Raw genomic sequence first — 13,952 nt, forward strand, 5'->3', positions numbered from 1 at the left:
TCATAGCCATTTTATTCGTCATTTGCTTCCTATTTGCTTTCCTAGTGCATTTTATATGTCTTGTAGGAAAGAAGATAAAAAGGCGTAATTCCCGTCTCTCGTGCATTTTCGGAAGCTTGTTGACGATATTAGATGGACTAGTATGAAGGGGAGACAAGAATTATGACCAAGGATGATAGGAATAAAGAGTATATGAAGGCATTATAGGCATAAAAGCAAGAAAAAGGATTCTGCAGCTCAACCTGCTAGGGTCAAGATCATCGCGCTCGAGTTATCCTTCAACACGCCCGGGTCATTTTCAACCCGCTCAGGTTTAAGCTCGGGACGCTCGTTTTTAGCCCAGAATTAGCGGATTGTTTGGCAATGAGATTGTCTTCGCATTGGGGAATCGTGGGGCTCCTCCTAGGACTTGCAAGGCTCTATTCGACACTTAAACATATTATTTCCTAATATACCCTTTCTTAACCTAATGATGTACCACTATATGTACTTCATTTGTAATAATCAAGAGATTAAGTCCCCTTTGATTAGATTAAGCTCTCATTAGGAGTAGATTAGAATAGATTAGTCCTTAATCATTCCACAAATTGCAATTTAATCTTTCCTCAATTATTTCTCAAACAATCATAGATTTAGCTTTGTACTTGAAGAATTCTTGGGTTTGTATTGGGGAATTGACAACTCTCCGCCATTAATCAAAGGGTTTCTTCTATTGTTCTTCCGTTTCCTTTGTTCAATTCAAGTTGTTTATATTTGGATCTCTTGGGTATGTATTTGAAGATTAAGTGAGAAGCCTTCATCTTTATTCAAGGATTCTTTATTCTCCAAATTGGTAACACTTTTAATCCCTTTTTATTTACTTGTTAATCTCTTGTTTGTGATCTTGCTTAATCATCATGTTCACTTGTGTTGTGATGTTTGACACCATTGCTAGCATAATAATCATGATGAGTAGTGAGTAGTCTCTTAGCTAGGATTAGTGGGGGATTAGGGGAGTTAATCATGGGGTAGAATTATGCTTAATGAGTTCATATGAATGCTTGCTTATTGTTTTCTCAACTTATGCACATGTCATGTTTGATGAATTGCTTGATTAACAACCTAGTTTGATTCTATTATCCATTCAACAAGACTTGTAAGATATAAAATATCTCAAGGCTTGTTAGACCATACATATAGTTGATTAGGAAGGATTAAGTCGACTTGTAGGTGTTGTACAGTCTTGACCGACTCGGTTCTGGGACTCAAATATTCCTAGGACTCATTTATGTTATCTCACCATGAATAGGGAAAACCAAGTTGACTTATAAGTGTTGTACAATCTTAACAGACTCGGCTTCGGGACCTAAGTTTACCCTAAGAATTGTAAGAGGTACACTAAATTGATTCCAACAATAATAATTGCTTGCATCTATATGATTCATTTATGCTATCTTACTATGATTCCCCTATGATCCCATGACATCCTAGTGCCTTTTATCATTTGTTTACATCCTTTTATTTGTTGCTTATTTTACCTTATTGCTTTCATTAGTTTAGAATCTTCAACCCATTTCAATTGTGACAAACCTAGTACAACGACAATTAGATTGAACAATTTGAGTACCCCCGTCCTTTGGGTTTGACCCCGACTTGCTTGCTATGCTAGTAGTTGGGTATAAATATGTTTGAGTGCGTACACCGACAAACTCATCAAAATGGCGCCGTTGCCAGGGACGGTGTTATGTATTTGAATCGTTCTTTTGTCTAGTTTTAGTTGTGCTCCTTCTTGAGGGATCTTGGTTTCTTGAGAATTTTACTTCCTGTACTTATTCTATTTCATATGATCAACATGTCTACTTTAACCTTTTGGCAATTTGAAAATGAGTCATTTAAGAAATATATTGTAAGATTTGAAGGTTATATGACTCATGCTTGGCATCATGGTTTTACTCTTTCAAATTATGAAGCATGTTGTGTTGTTTATAATGGCATGAACCTTGAAACCTGCAACTTAGCATTTCAATTGAGTGGTGGTAGGATATGTGAGATGAGTTGTGAGGAATTTTTGGAATTTGTTGAGTTCATGACCACCCAATGTCTTAAGCAAATTGTACATGACATCTTTGAAAGTGCCAAGGAAGGTATGATAGAAGTGATAACCACATTTCAAAAATTCATTAAGGAAAACTATGACGAAAATGAGATTTGTGAGAATGAGACACCTTCCTATAACCTTGAGCTAACCTACTATGTTCACAAATTTTCTCCTCTTTGGGTAGATGGAGTGATTGATGAAGAGAGTGATGATGAGGAGGAGTACATTCTTGATTGTGAAACCAATGCTTGGATGCCGTCATCCTACTCTTCTTGTGCAACAATGAACCCAACTTCTATGGAATTTGATGATTATGGGCAAAGTGAGAGTGAGATGGATGAGAGCTTGAGTGAAAACTCACCCTTTGAGGATGGCATTTTAGAGGGAGACAATTGTGTTGAGCTTGGTGAGCCTTGTTACGACAATCCCTTTGATAATGGACCTTGTTGGGATGAGGAATATGATGACATTTGGGAACCCCAAATAGACACCATTGAAGTCACCTTGGATGATAATGAGAGTACATGCCTTGAGTGTGGAGACTTTGACTATTTGGAGGACGAGTTGAGTGAAATGTTAAATTACTCGTTTCATGTTCCTTCCATCCATCATATCTCTTATGATTTTTGTCATAGTATTCTTCACATGCTTGTTTGGTCTATTACTTGGGCACTATTCAATTTCATAATCTTGTGTTGTTATCCATGCCTATTCATATCCCACTCCCAAGAATTTGGCCGCCTTCTACGTGCTTTGAGTGCTAGTGATAATTTTCTATGAAATTGTTTATTGACAATCTCTGGTTTGATGGAGTTCCTCAATAACCATTAACTTGTATATATGCATTTAGTGTAGATTAGCATTCATTTAATAAATTGCATGAGAGATGAAAGGGAGGGATCTCATATTTTAATTAAGCTTTTTGAAGGGAATTAATGAAAATGAGAAGATGGAAAATGTAAAGAAAGAAGAAAATAGAGATTTTGGGCTTGTGCACATCTCTCTTATCATTAAAAAGGTGTTGGGTCAAAATTTGCTTGAAATCCGTGAGGCCCTAACTCAACCCGTGCGTATTGAAGGCCAAGAATAGAAAAAAATTTCACTGCCCAAGAATCTGGGCGAGTTAATGACAAAACGCGCGTCCCAGAGCTTCAACCCGAGCGGGTCGAAATCAACTCGAGCGGGTTGAGGCTGAACTCGAGCGGGTTATATTTGACTCGAGCGGGTTGACCCTGAAATTCACCTTTTTCTCTCATTTGGCTCGTGACATTGCAATGTACGCATCCCACCTACCATCTTCACCTCCTACAGTGATTATAAGAACCCTTTCTTTCCCTATCTCTTATGTATAGTTACATTTGTGTAGTACCCTCATGGTTAAACCCCTTTCTTCCTACATTAGAAATAGTGTTTAAAATCGGTTTGGGGAGGTTAAAACATGAAGTAACAGACATTATAGTTAATCATATAGAATAGACTTGCATTTGTGAAATATTTCATATTGTATTCACAATAGTTAGTTCATATAGTATAGTTTGCATTGTAATATATCTCACATGTTGCATGTAGTTAGTTGCATATAGTTAGACTTGCATTCATGCATAGTCACTAATGCCCAAACCTATTCCTTTCTACACTAGAAATAGTGCTTAAATCGGTTTGGGGAGGTTTGATCATAGGTGACCATAGCTTAATAGAAAACATGCATCATCTAGTGTAGTTTAGATTGCATTCATTTGTTATATATGTCATATAGAATTGCATTTAGTTAGAACATGCATTCATTCATATCATATCATATCATTGCATTTGCATTTGTACTTCATTTCCATAAAACTTTAAAAATCCAAAAACATGTATTTCTTTTTCATTCCTACTCCTATATGTACATTGAGGACAATGTACAAAATAAAGTGGGGGATGGGAATTTATATTCCAAAAATGCATAAAAATTAAAAAATCTCGAAAAATCCCAAAAATATGCTCTTTAATTTGATAAAAACAAAATTCATAAAAATTTGAAAATTACAAAAACCAAAAACATGTTCTTTAATTTAGTAGTGTAGAATTGTATATACTTGTGTTTTAATTCTCTTCACACCTAGATACAACACTACATTTGAGGCATTGGCAAGGGAATATGAAGACTCCTTGGTATGATCGTTCTAATCCCTATTTCCCTTCCATTTCTTTTCATTATTTATGAGGAGGATGGACTTACATGTCAAGGAGGATGTGGTGTATTTTGCTGTTGCGGTTTGTGTATCTATTTGTTGTTAGGAGGTATGGCATAATAGTTGATAGAACCATATGTATTAGGTTGTATATATGATAGTTGCATCATGGCATGTAGTTGTATGGTTAGAAAAGTTTGTGAAAATGCCTATTTGGGAAGCTTGACAAGTGTATATAAGGCCCTTTTAGATAATTTTTCTCCTTGAGACTTTGTTTGCTAGAATACCCTCAAGACACTCTAGAATGTGTCATACTAATATCTTTTGTCCCATGGTCTAAGGCCTAGTCAAGAGTACCTTGTGGTGTGATAACTCCTTGGCTACCGTTTATTCCAAGGCGACCTTTGAGGCCATGCAACCGTTCTTACACTTCTATCATCATATTTTGTCAACAAAAAGGGAATAGGCACAAAAACATCAAATTGAGTTCAAGTACCAAATCGAAATCAAATGTTTGCAAATTGCATCAAATGAAAAGAGGAGCAAAAATAGACTCCTATACTTTAATAAAAGTACCCTTGCTACAAAATGGGGTTACTTTGAAAAATGTTCAAAAATGCAAAGATTGAAAAATTTGCCAAGTATCAAAATGCCAAACATAAAAAATGGCAAAGAAATGTTCTCAAAAAGTCAAATGCCACAGGGGGAAAAAACAAATCAAAAGCAAACTACCATTGTAAAACTCATGCATCTTGAAACCCTTTCTATCCTTTGATGATCCTACTTTGTTGCATGGTGGAGAGGGGATGACCCTTCTTCTTGTCTAGGCCAGAGGCGGAATTCCTCGATCGTATAGTGTTTCTAACACCATAAGGAGTCTACTCTTTACGAAAGCATTTGGCGATTGTGGACAAAGGTACCCTAGTTTGACACAACTTGGAGGTGATTTGTTGGTATCCTTTTTGACTTAGTAAGTTGGAGAAATGATATCTACGATGAAATGTGTACCCTTAGATTGCTTCCCTTTACGATGATTTCCACCACTTAGATGAGGAAAGTGGCTATTCTTTTGTAGATGCATCCTTTTACTTGATCTTGTGTGCTTAAATGTTAGGATGCATCACCATTTTGGCAAGCTCCACCTTGCCTTGCAAGAAGGCATCTAACCACATGGATGTCTTATTGTGAGTTTAAGGGGCGGAGTGAGACCCGCTAATTGTCTCACATCGGCTATATTAGTATTATTAGTCTAAATAAAGGTCTAGTTCTTGTCACTTCTTTACTCGGGACGAGTAAAGGTTCGGTTTGGGGATATTTGATGTGAGTCATAATTACGCACATTTAGTCCCCTAACTAAACCTCATTTTGCATACTAATATAGCATTGCATAGCCATTTTATTCGTCATTTGCTTCCTATTTGCTTTTCTAGTGCATTATATATGTCTTGTTGGAAAGGAGATAATGAGGCGGAACTCCCGTCTCTCGTGCATTTTCGTAAGCTTGTTGACGATCTTAGATGGACTAGTATGAAGGGGAGGCAATAATTATGACTAAGGATGATAGTAATAAAGAGTATATGAAGGCATTATAGGCATAAAAGCAATAAAAATGATTTCTCCAGCTCAACCCGCTCGGGTCATGATCATCACGCTCGAGTTATCCTTCAACACGCTCGGGTCATTTTCAACCCGCTCGGGTTGACGCTCGGGACGCTCATTTTCAGCCCAGATTGAGCGGATTTTTTGGCAGGGAGATTGTCTTCGCAATGGGGAATCGTGGGGCTCCTCCTAGGACTTGCAAGGCTCTATTCGACACTTAAGCATATTATTTCCTAATCTACCCTTGCTTAACCTAATGATGTACCACTATATATACTCCATTTGTAATAATCAAGAGATTAAGTCCCCTTAGATTAGATTAAGCTCTCATTAGGAGTAGATTAGAATAGATTAGTCCTTAATCATTCCACAGATTGCAATTTAATGTTTCCTCAATTATTTCTCAAACAATCATATATTTAGCTTTTTACTTGAAGAATTCTTGGGTTTATAATGGGGAATTGACAACTCTCCACCATTAATCAAAGGGTTTCTTCTATTGTTCTTCCATTTCCTTTGTTTAATTCAAGTTGTTTGCATTTTGATCTCTTGGATATGTATTTGAAGATTAAGTGACAAGTCTTCATCTTTATTCAAGGATTCATCTTTATTTATGTTCATCTTTACTCTCCAAGTTGGTAACACTCTTAATCCCTTTTTATTTACTTGTTAATCTCTTGTTTGTTATCTTGCTTAATCATCATGTTCACTTGTGTTGTGATGTTTGACACCATTGCTAGCATAATAATCATGATGAGTAGTGAGTAGTCTCTTAGCTATGATTAGTGGGGGATTAGGGGCGTTAATCATGGGGTAGAATTATGCTTAATGAGTTCATATGAATGCTTGCTTATTGTTTTCTCAACTTATGCACATGTCATGTTTGATGAATTGCTTGATTAACAACCTAGCTTGATTCTCTTATCCATTCAACAAGACTTGTAAGATATAAACTAACTCAAGGCTTGTTAGACCATGCATATAGTTGATTAGGAAGAATTAAGTCGACTTGTAGGTGTTGTACAGTCTTGACCGAATCGGCTCCCGGACCCAAACCTTCCTAGGACTCATTTATGTTATCTCACCATGAATAGGGAAAACCAAGTCGACTTGTAAGTGTTGTACAATCTTGACAGACTCGGCTCCGGGACCTAAGTTTACCCTAAGAATTGTAAGAGGTACACTAAATTGATTCCATAAATAATAATTGCTTGCATCTATATGATTCATTTATGCTATCTTACTATGATTCCCCTATGATCCCATTACATCCTAGTGCCTTTTATCATTTGTTTACATCCTTTTATTTGTTGCTTATTTTACCTTATTGCTTTCATTAGTTTAGAATCTTCAACCCATTTCAATTGTGACAAACCTAGTGCAACTACAATTAGATTGAACAATTTGAGTATACCCCCGTCCTTTGGGTTCGACCCCGACTTGCTTTCTATGCTAGAAGTTGGGTATAACTTTATTTGAGAGCGTACAACGACACATTCATCAGGTGTGCAGTTGTTGCACCGCGAGGTTCTGCCAGGTCTTAGGCATATAGGCAGTGGTTATACGCTATACATAGTAGCGTGGAGGTAGTGGTTATACTCTCCGCACCGATGAAAGCAGTGGTTATACGCTCCGTTAGCTAGAGGCAATTGTTATACGCTCTGGGAAGTTAGAGGCAGTGGTTATACGCTCTAACGGGCGTTCGCTCTATTCGATTTGCTTTGTTGCTAGCTTTCTGTCTTCTGTTGTTGTGGATTGTGTGTTACCGTATTTGCTATGCTTTGACGCTAGCATTGTGCCTTGAGTTGTTATGGGTCGTATGCTACGTTGGTCATAAGTGTTCATGGTCTAGTGGTAGCATATGGATTAGGTTTGCATGATTCCGTCTAAGATTGATAGGTGATGGTAAGCTATATTGGGTTTTCATGAGTATAGATGATCTCACATGTTTACTGTTTATGCCTTTCAATTGTTATTGATTGTTGATTATATTCAATTGTTGTAGTCATGACTGGGAGAGGATCTAGTTACTCCCGACTGAAGACTGACTGATTAAAGAAATACGCCCGTATGAAACATACGGAGTAAAAAATATACCTAGTACTAAAGGAAATATCCAAAAGTGGGAAAATATAGGGCGTGGGCCCACCAATAACGAATTCGTAACGAATTGAAGGCAAAAGGTGCTGTGAAATGGGCTAGAGAAGAGGTGCAGCAGGAATGTGCCTTGGGGAAGAGGCGCAGCAAATGCCGCATTTTCTCCCGAGCTTGTCCATACCCGAGTAAATAGAAACTCAGCGCGAGTTTCATGATTATTCAAAACACAATTTTTCTTCTTTTTCTCGACACATACCCAAAAACTCAACCAAATTTCATAAAATTTTGATCGGAACTCACCATAAATCATGACTAATACAGGTATGCATCCCGTCTTTGATTTATTCTGCATTGATAGCTTGAATTAGGATAGAAAAGTAGGGTTTTTCGCCCTAAATCACTCGAAAATATGGGGGTTCCGTCCCAAACGGATTTGTCCCTTGAAATTGACATTATAAATGCGTAATTAAACATGCTAAGAGAATAAGCATGTATTCATTTTGTATTTTCGTTGAGTATTGATAAAATGAGGCCAAAATCAGACGATCTTTTGCTATACCGCTTCAAAAGGCTCCAAAATGGCCTTAAAGTAGTCGGTTTTTGAAAAAACTTGATGTTTCGGAACCCTTGGATGATGGTTAAACTTGTTATCATGTCGAAATTTTGGTATGTGACAGGTCTTCCGGGACACTTTTTGCATAGGTTTAGGTTTATAGCAACGAAATGCTGCCGAAATTTTGCTCGGGGCCATGACTAAGCTTGGTATAGGCACGTAGGAACGTGACTTTATCACATTTGTTGACTTGCTTGACGATAGTGAAAGAACAGGTCGAAAAAACGGCCTAAAATGGCCTCTAAATGCTTTGGTTTGCTCTTTTTTGCAGAGGACATACCTTCTACTTCAGGGGAGACCCCATGGAGGTGGATATCGATCCCCATTGGGCCATGGTAGTTTATACGGGGGCCACGGAGGAGATGGAGGAAGAGGAAGAGGCGGCCAGAAGGGTCACCACGAGGAGGAGAGGGCGTGAGCTTGTGCCTGCACCTTAGTAAGCAAATAAATGGGATGTCCGACATCTCATTTGGGCAGCAGAGAGTCACTTGTTGTTTCGTACGGCAAGAAGCATGGTGAGCTTATTGTATTGATTTTTTCCTTATATTTTATCTACTTTACTTAACATAGAAGCTAATAAAACTCTGAAAATGCAGGAGGCCGGGAATATGAGGTCGTTTTCTCGGTATACGACCATGATGGATGCGTTCGAGAAGTTGTCAGAGGGCGAGAAGGCGATCATCGATCGTGGAGCCTTCACAGCCTTGCGAAAGGGCTGGTGTGAGATCAAGGGGAAGAAGATTTGGGCCAACATGTGCCTAATTCGAGCCTTCCTGGACCACTTCTGGGATACGACCTCGACTTTCCATATGCCCTTCGGAGAGGTCGGGGTTACTTTAGAGGACTCGTCATGATCTTCGGCTTGCCTTGTGGAGAGGAGCCGAAAGGTGTTGGCTCAAAATTTGCTTGAAATCCGTGGGGCCCTAACTCAACCCGTGCGTATTGAAGGCCAAGAATAGAAAAAAATTTCACTGCCCAAGAATCTGGGTGAGTTAATGACAAAACGCGCGTCCCAGAGCTTCAACCCGAGCGGGTCGAAATCAACTCGAGCGGGTTGAGGCTGAACTCGAGCGGGTTATATTTGACTCGAGCGGGTTGACCCTGAAATTCACCTTTTTCTCTCATTTGGCTCGTGACATTGCAATGTACGCATCCCACCTACCATCTTCACCTCCTACAGTGATTATAAGAACCCTTTCTTTCCCTATCTCTCATGTATAGTTACATTTGTGTAGTACCCTCATGGTTAAACCCCTTTCTTCCTACATTAGCAATAGTGTTTAAAATCGGTTTGGGGAGGTTAAAACATGAAGTAACAGACATTATAGTTAATCATATAGAATAGACTTGCATTTGTGAAATATTTCATATTGTATTCACAATAGTTAGTTCATATAGTATAGTTTGCATTGTAATATATCTCACATGTTGCATGTAGTTAGTTGCATATAGTTAGACTTGCATTCATGCATAGTCACTAATGCCCAAACCTATTCCTTTCTACACTAGAAATAGTGCTTAAATCGGTTTGGGGAGGTTTGATCATGGGTGACCATAGCTTAATAGAAAACATGCATCATCTAGTGTAGTTTAGATTGCATTCATTTGTTATATATGTCATATAGAATTGCATTTAGTTAGAACATGCATTCAATCATGGTCTAAGGCCCTTTTAGATAATTTTTCTCCTTGAGACTTTGTTTTCTAGAATACCCTCAAGACACTCTATAATGTGTCATACTAGTATCTTTTGTCCCATGGTCTAAGGCCTAGTCAAGAGTACCTTGTGGTGTGATAACTCCTTGGCTACCGTTTATTCCAAGGCGACCTTTGAGGCCATGCAACCGTTCTTACACTTCTATCATCATATTTTGTCAACAAAAAGGGAATAGGCACAAAAACATCAAATTGAGTTCAAGTACCAAATCGAAATCAAATGTTTGCAAATTGCATCAAATGAAAAGAGGAGCAAAAATAGACTCCTATACTTTAATAAAAGTACCCTTGCTACAAAATGGGGTTACTTTGAAAAATGTTCAAAAATGCAAAGATTGAAAAATTTGCCAAGTATCAAAATGCCAAACATAAAAAATGGCAAATAAATGTTCTCAAAAAGTCAAATGCCACAGGGGGAAAAAACAAATCAAAAGCAAACTACCATTGTAAAACTCATGCATCTTGAAACCCTTTCTATCCTTTGATGATCCTACTTTGTTGCATGGTGGAGAGGGGATGACCCTTCTTCTTGTCTAGGCCAGAGGCGGAATTCCTCGATCGTATAGTGTTTCTAACACCATAAGGAGTCTACTCTTTACGAAAGCATTTGGCGATTGTGAACAAAGGTACCCTAGTTTGACACAACTTGGCGGTGATTTGTTGGTATCCTTTTTGACTTATAAACTTGGAGAAATGATATCTACGATGAAATATGTACCCTTAGATTGCTTCTCTTTACGATGATTTCCACCACTTAGATGAGGAAAGTGGCTATTCTTTTTTAGATGCATCCTTTTACTTGATCTTGTGTGCTTAAATGTTAGGATGCATCGCCATTTTGGCAAGCTCCACCTTGCCTTGCAAGAAGGCATCTTACCACATGGATGTCTTGTTGTGAGTTAAAGTGGCGGAGTGAGACCCGCTAATTGTCTCACATCGGCTATATTAGTATTATTAGTCTAAATAAAGGTCTAGTTCTAGTCACTTCTTTACTCGGGACGAGTAAAGGTTCGGTTTGGGGATATTTGATGTGAGTCATAATTACGCACATTTAGTCCCATAACTAAACCTCATTTTGCATACTAATATAACATTGCATAGCCATTTTATTCGTCATTTGCTTCCTATTTGCTTTTCTAGTGCATTTTATATATCTTGTTGGAAAGGAGATAATGAGGCGGAATTCCCGTCTCTCGTGCATTTTCGGAAGCTTGTTGACGATCTTAGATGGACTAGTATGAAGGAGAGGCAAGAATTATGACCAAGGATGATAGTAATAAAGAGTATATGAAGGCATTATAGGCATAAAAGCAATAAAAAGGATTTCTCCAGCACAACCCGCTCGGGTCATGATCATCACGCTCGAGTTATCCTTCAACACGCTCGGGTCATTTTCAACCCGCTCGGGTTGAAGCTCGGGACGCTTATTTTCAGCCCAGATTGAGCGGATTTTTTGGCAGGGAGATTGTCTTCGCAATGGGGAATCGTGGGGCTCCTCCTAGGACTTGCAAGGCTCTATTCGACACTTAAGCATATTATTTCCTAATCTACCCTTGCTTAACCTAATGATGTACCACTATATATACTCCATTTGTAATAATCAAGAGATTAAGTCCCCTTAGATTATATTAAGCTCTCATTAGGAGTAGATTAGAATAGATTAGTCCTTAATCATTCCACAGATTGCAATTTAATGTTTCCTCATTTATTTCTCAAACAATCATATATTTAGCTTTTTACTTGAAGAATTTTTGGGTTTATAATGGGGAATTGACAACTCTCCACCATTAATCAAAGGGTTTCTTCTATTGTTCTTCCATTTCCTTTGTTTAATTCAAGTTGTTTGCATTTGGATCTCTTGGATATGTATTTGAAGATTAAGTGACAAGTCTTCATCTTTATTCAAGGATTCATCTTTATTTATGTTCATCTTTACTCTCCAAGTTGGTAACACTCTTAATCCCTTTTTATTTACTTGTTAATCTCTTGTTTGTTATCTTGCTTAATCATCATGTTCACTTGTGTTGTGATGTTTGACACCATTGCTAGCATAATAATCATGATGAGTAGTGAGTAGTCTCTTAGCTATGATTAGTGGGGGATTAGGGGCGTTAATCATGGGGTAGAATTATGCTTAATGAGTTCATATGAATGCTTGCTTATTGTTTTCTCAACTTATGCACATGTCATGTTTGATGAATTGCTTGATTAACAACCTAGCTTGATTCTCTTATCCATTCAACAAGACTTGTAAGATATAAACTAACTCAAGGATTGTTAGACCATGCATATAGTTGATTAGGAAGAATTAAGTCGACTTGTAGGTGTTGTACAGTCTTGACCGACTCGGCTCCCGGACCCAAACCTTCCTAGGACTCATTTATGTTATCTCACCATGAATAGGGAAAACCAAGTCGACTTGTAAGTGTTGTACAATCTTGACAGACTCGGCTCCGGGACCTAAGTTTACCCTAAGAATTGTAAGAGGTACACTAAATTGATTCCATAAATAATAATTGCTTGCATCTATATGATTCATTTATGCTATCTTACTATGATTCCCCTATGATCCCATTACATCCTAGTGCCTTTTATCATTTGTTTACATCCTTTTATTTGTTGCTTATTTTACCTTATTGCTTTCATTAGTTTAGAATATTCAACCCATTTCAATTGTGACAAACCTAGTGCAACTACAATTAGATTGAACAATTTGAGTATACCCCCGTCCTTTGGGTTTGACCCCAACTTGCTTTCTATGCTAGAAGTTGGGTATAACTTTATTTGAGAGCGTACAACGACACATTCATCAGGTGTGTAGTTGTTGCACCGCGAGGTTCTGCCAGGTCTTAGGCATATAGGCAGTGGTTATACGCTATACATAGTAGCGTGGAGGCAGTGGTTATACTCTCCGCACCGATGAAAGCAGTGGTTATACGCTCCGTCAGCTAGAGGCAATTGTTATACGCTCTGGGAAGTTAGAGGCAGTGGTTATACGCTCTAACGGGCGTTCGCTCTATTCGATTTGCTTTGTTGCTAGCTTTCTGCCTTCTGTTGTTGTGGATTGTGTGTTACCGTATTCGCTATGCTTTGACGCTAGCATTGTGCGTTGAGTTGTTATGGGTCGTGTGCTACGTTGGTCATAAGTGTTCATGGTCTAGTGGTAGCATATGGATTAGGTTTGCATGATTCCGTCTAAGATTGATAGGTGATGGTAAGCTATATTGGGTTTTCATGAGTATAGATGATCTCACATGTTTACTGTTTATGCCTTTCAATTGTTATTGATTGTTGATTATATTCAATTGTTGTAGTCATGACTGGGAGAGCATCTAGTTACTCCCGACTGAAGACTGACTGATTAAAGAAATACGCCCGTATGAAACATACGGAGTAAAAAATATACCTAGTACTAAAGGAAATATCCAAAAGTGGGAAAATATAGGGCGTGGGCCCACCAATAACGAATTCGTAACGAATTGAAGGCAAAAGGTGCTGTGAAATGGGCTAGAGAAGAGGTGCAGCAGGAATGTGGCTTGGGGAAGAGGCGCAGCAAATGCCGCATTTTCTCCCGAGCTTGTCCATAGCCGAGTAAATAGAAACTCAGCGCGAGTGTCATGATTATTCAAAACACAATTTTTCTTCTTTTTCTCGACACATACCCAAAAACTCAACC

This window comes from Silene latifolia, chromosome 1 (assembly GCF_048544455.1).
Source record: "Silene latifolia isolate original U9 population chromosome 1, ASM4854445v1, whole genome shotgun sequence".
Classification (NCBI taxonomy): Eukaryota; Viridiplantae; Streptophyta; class Magnoliopsida; order Caryophyllales; family Caryophyllaceae; genus Silene; species Silene latifolia.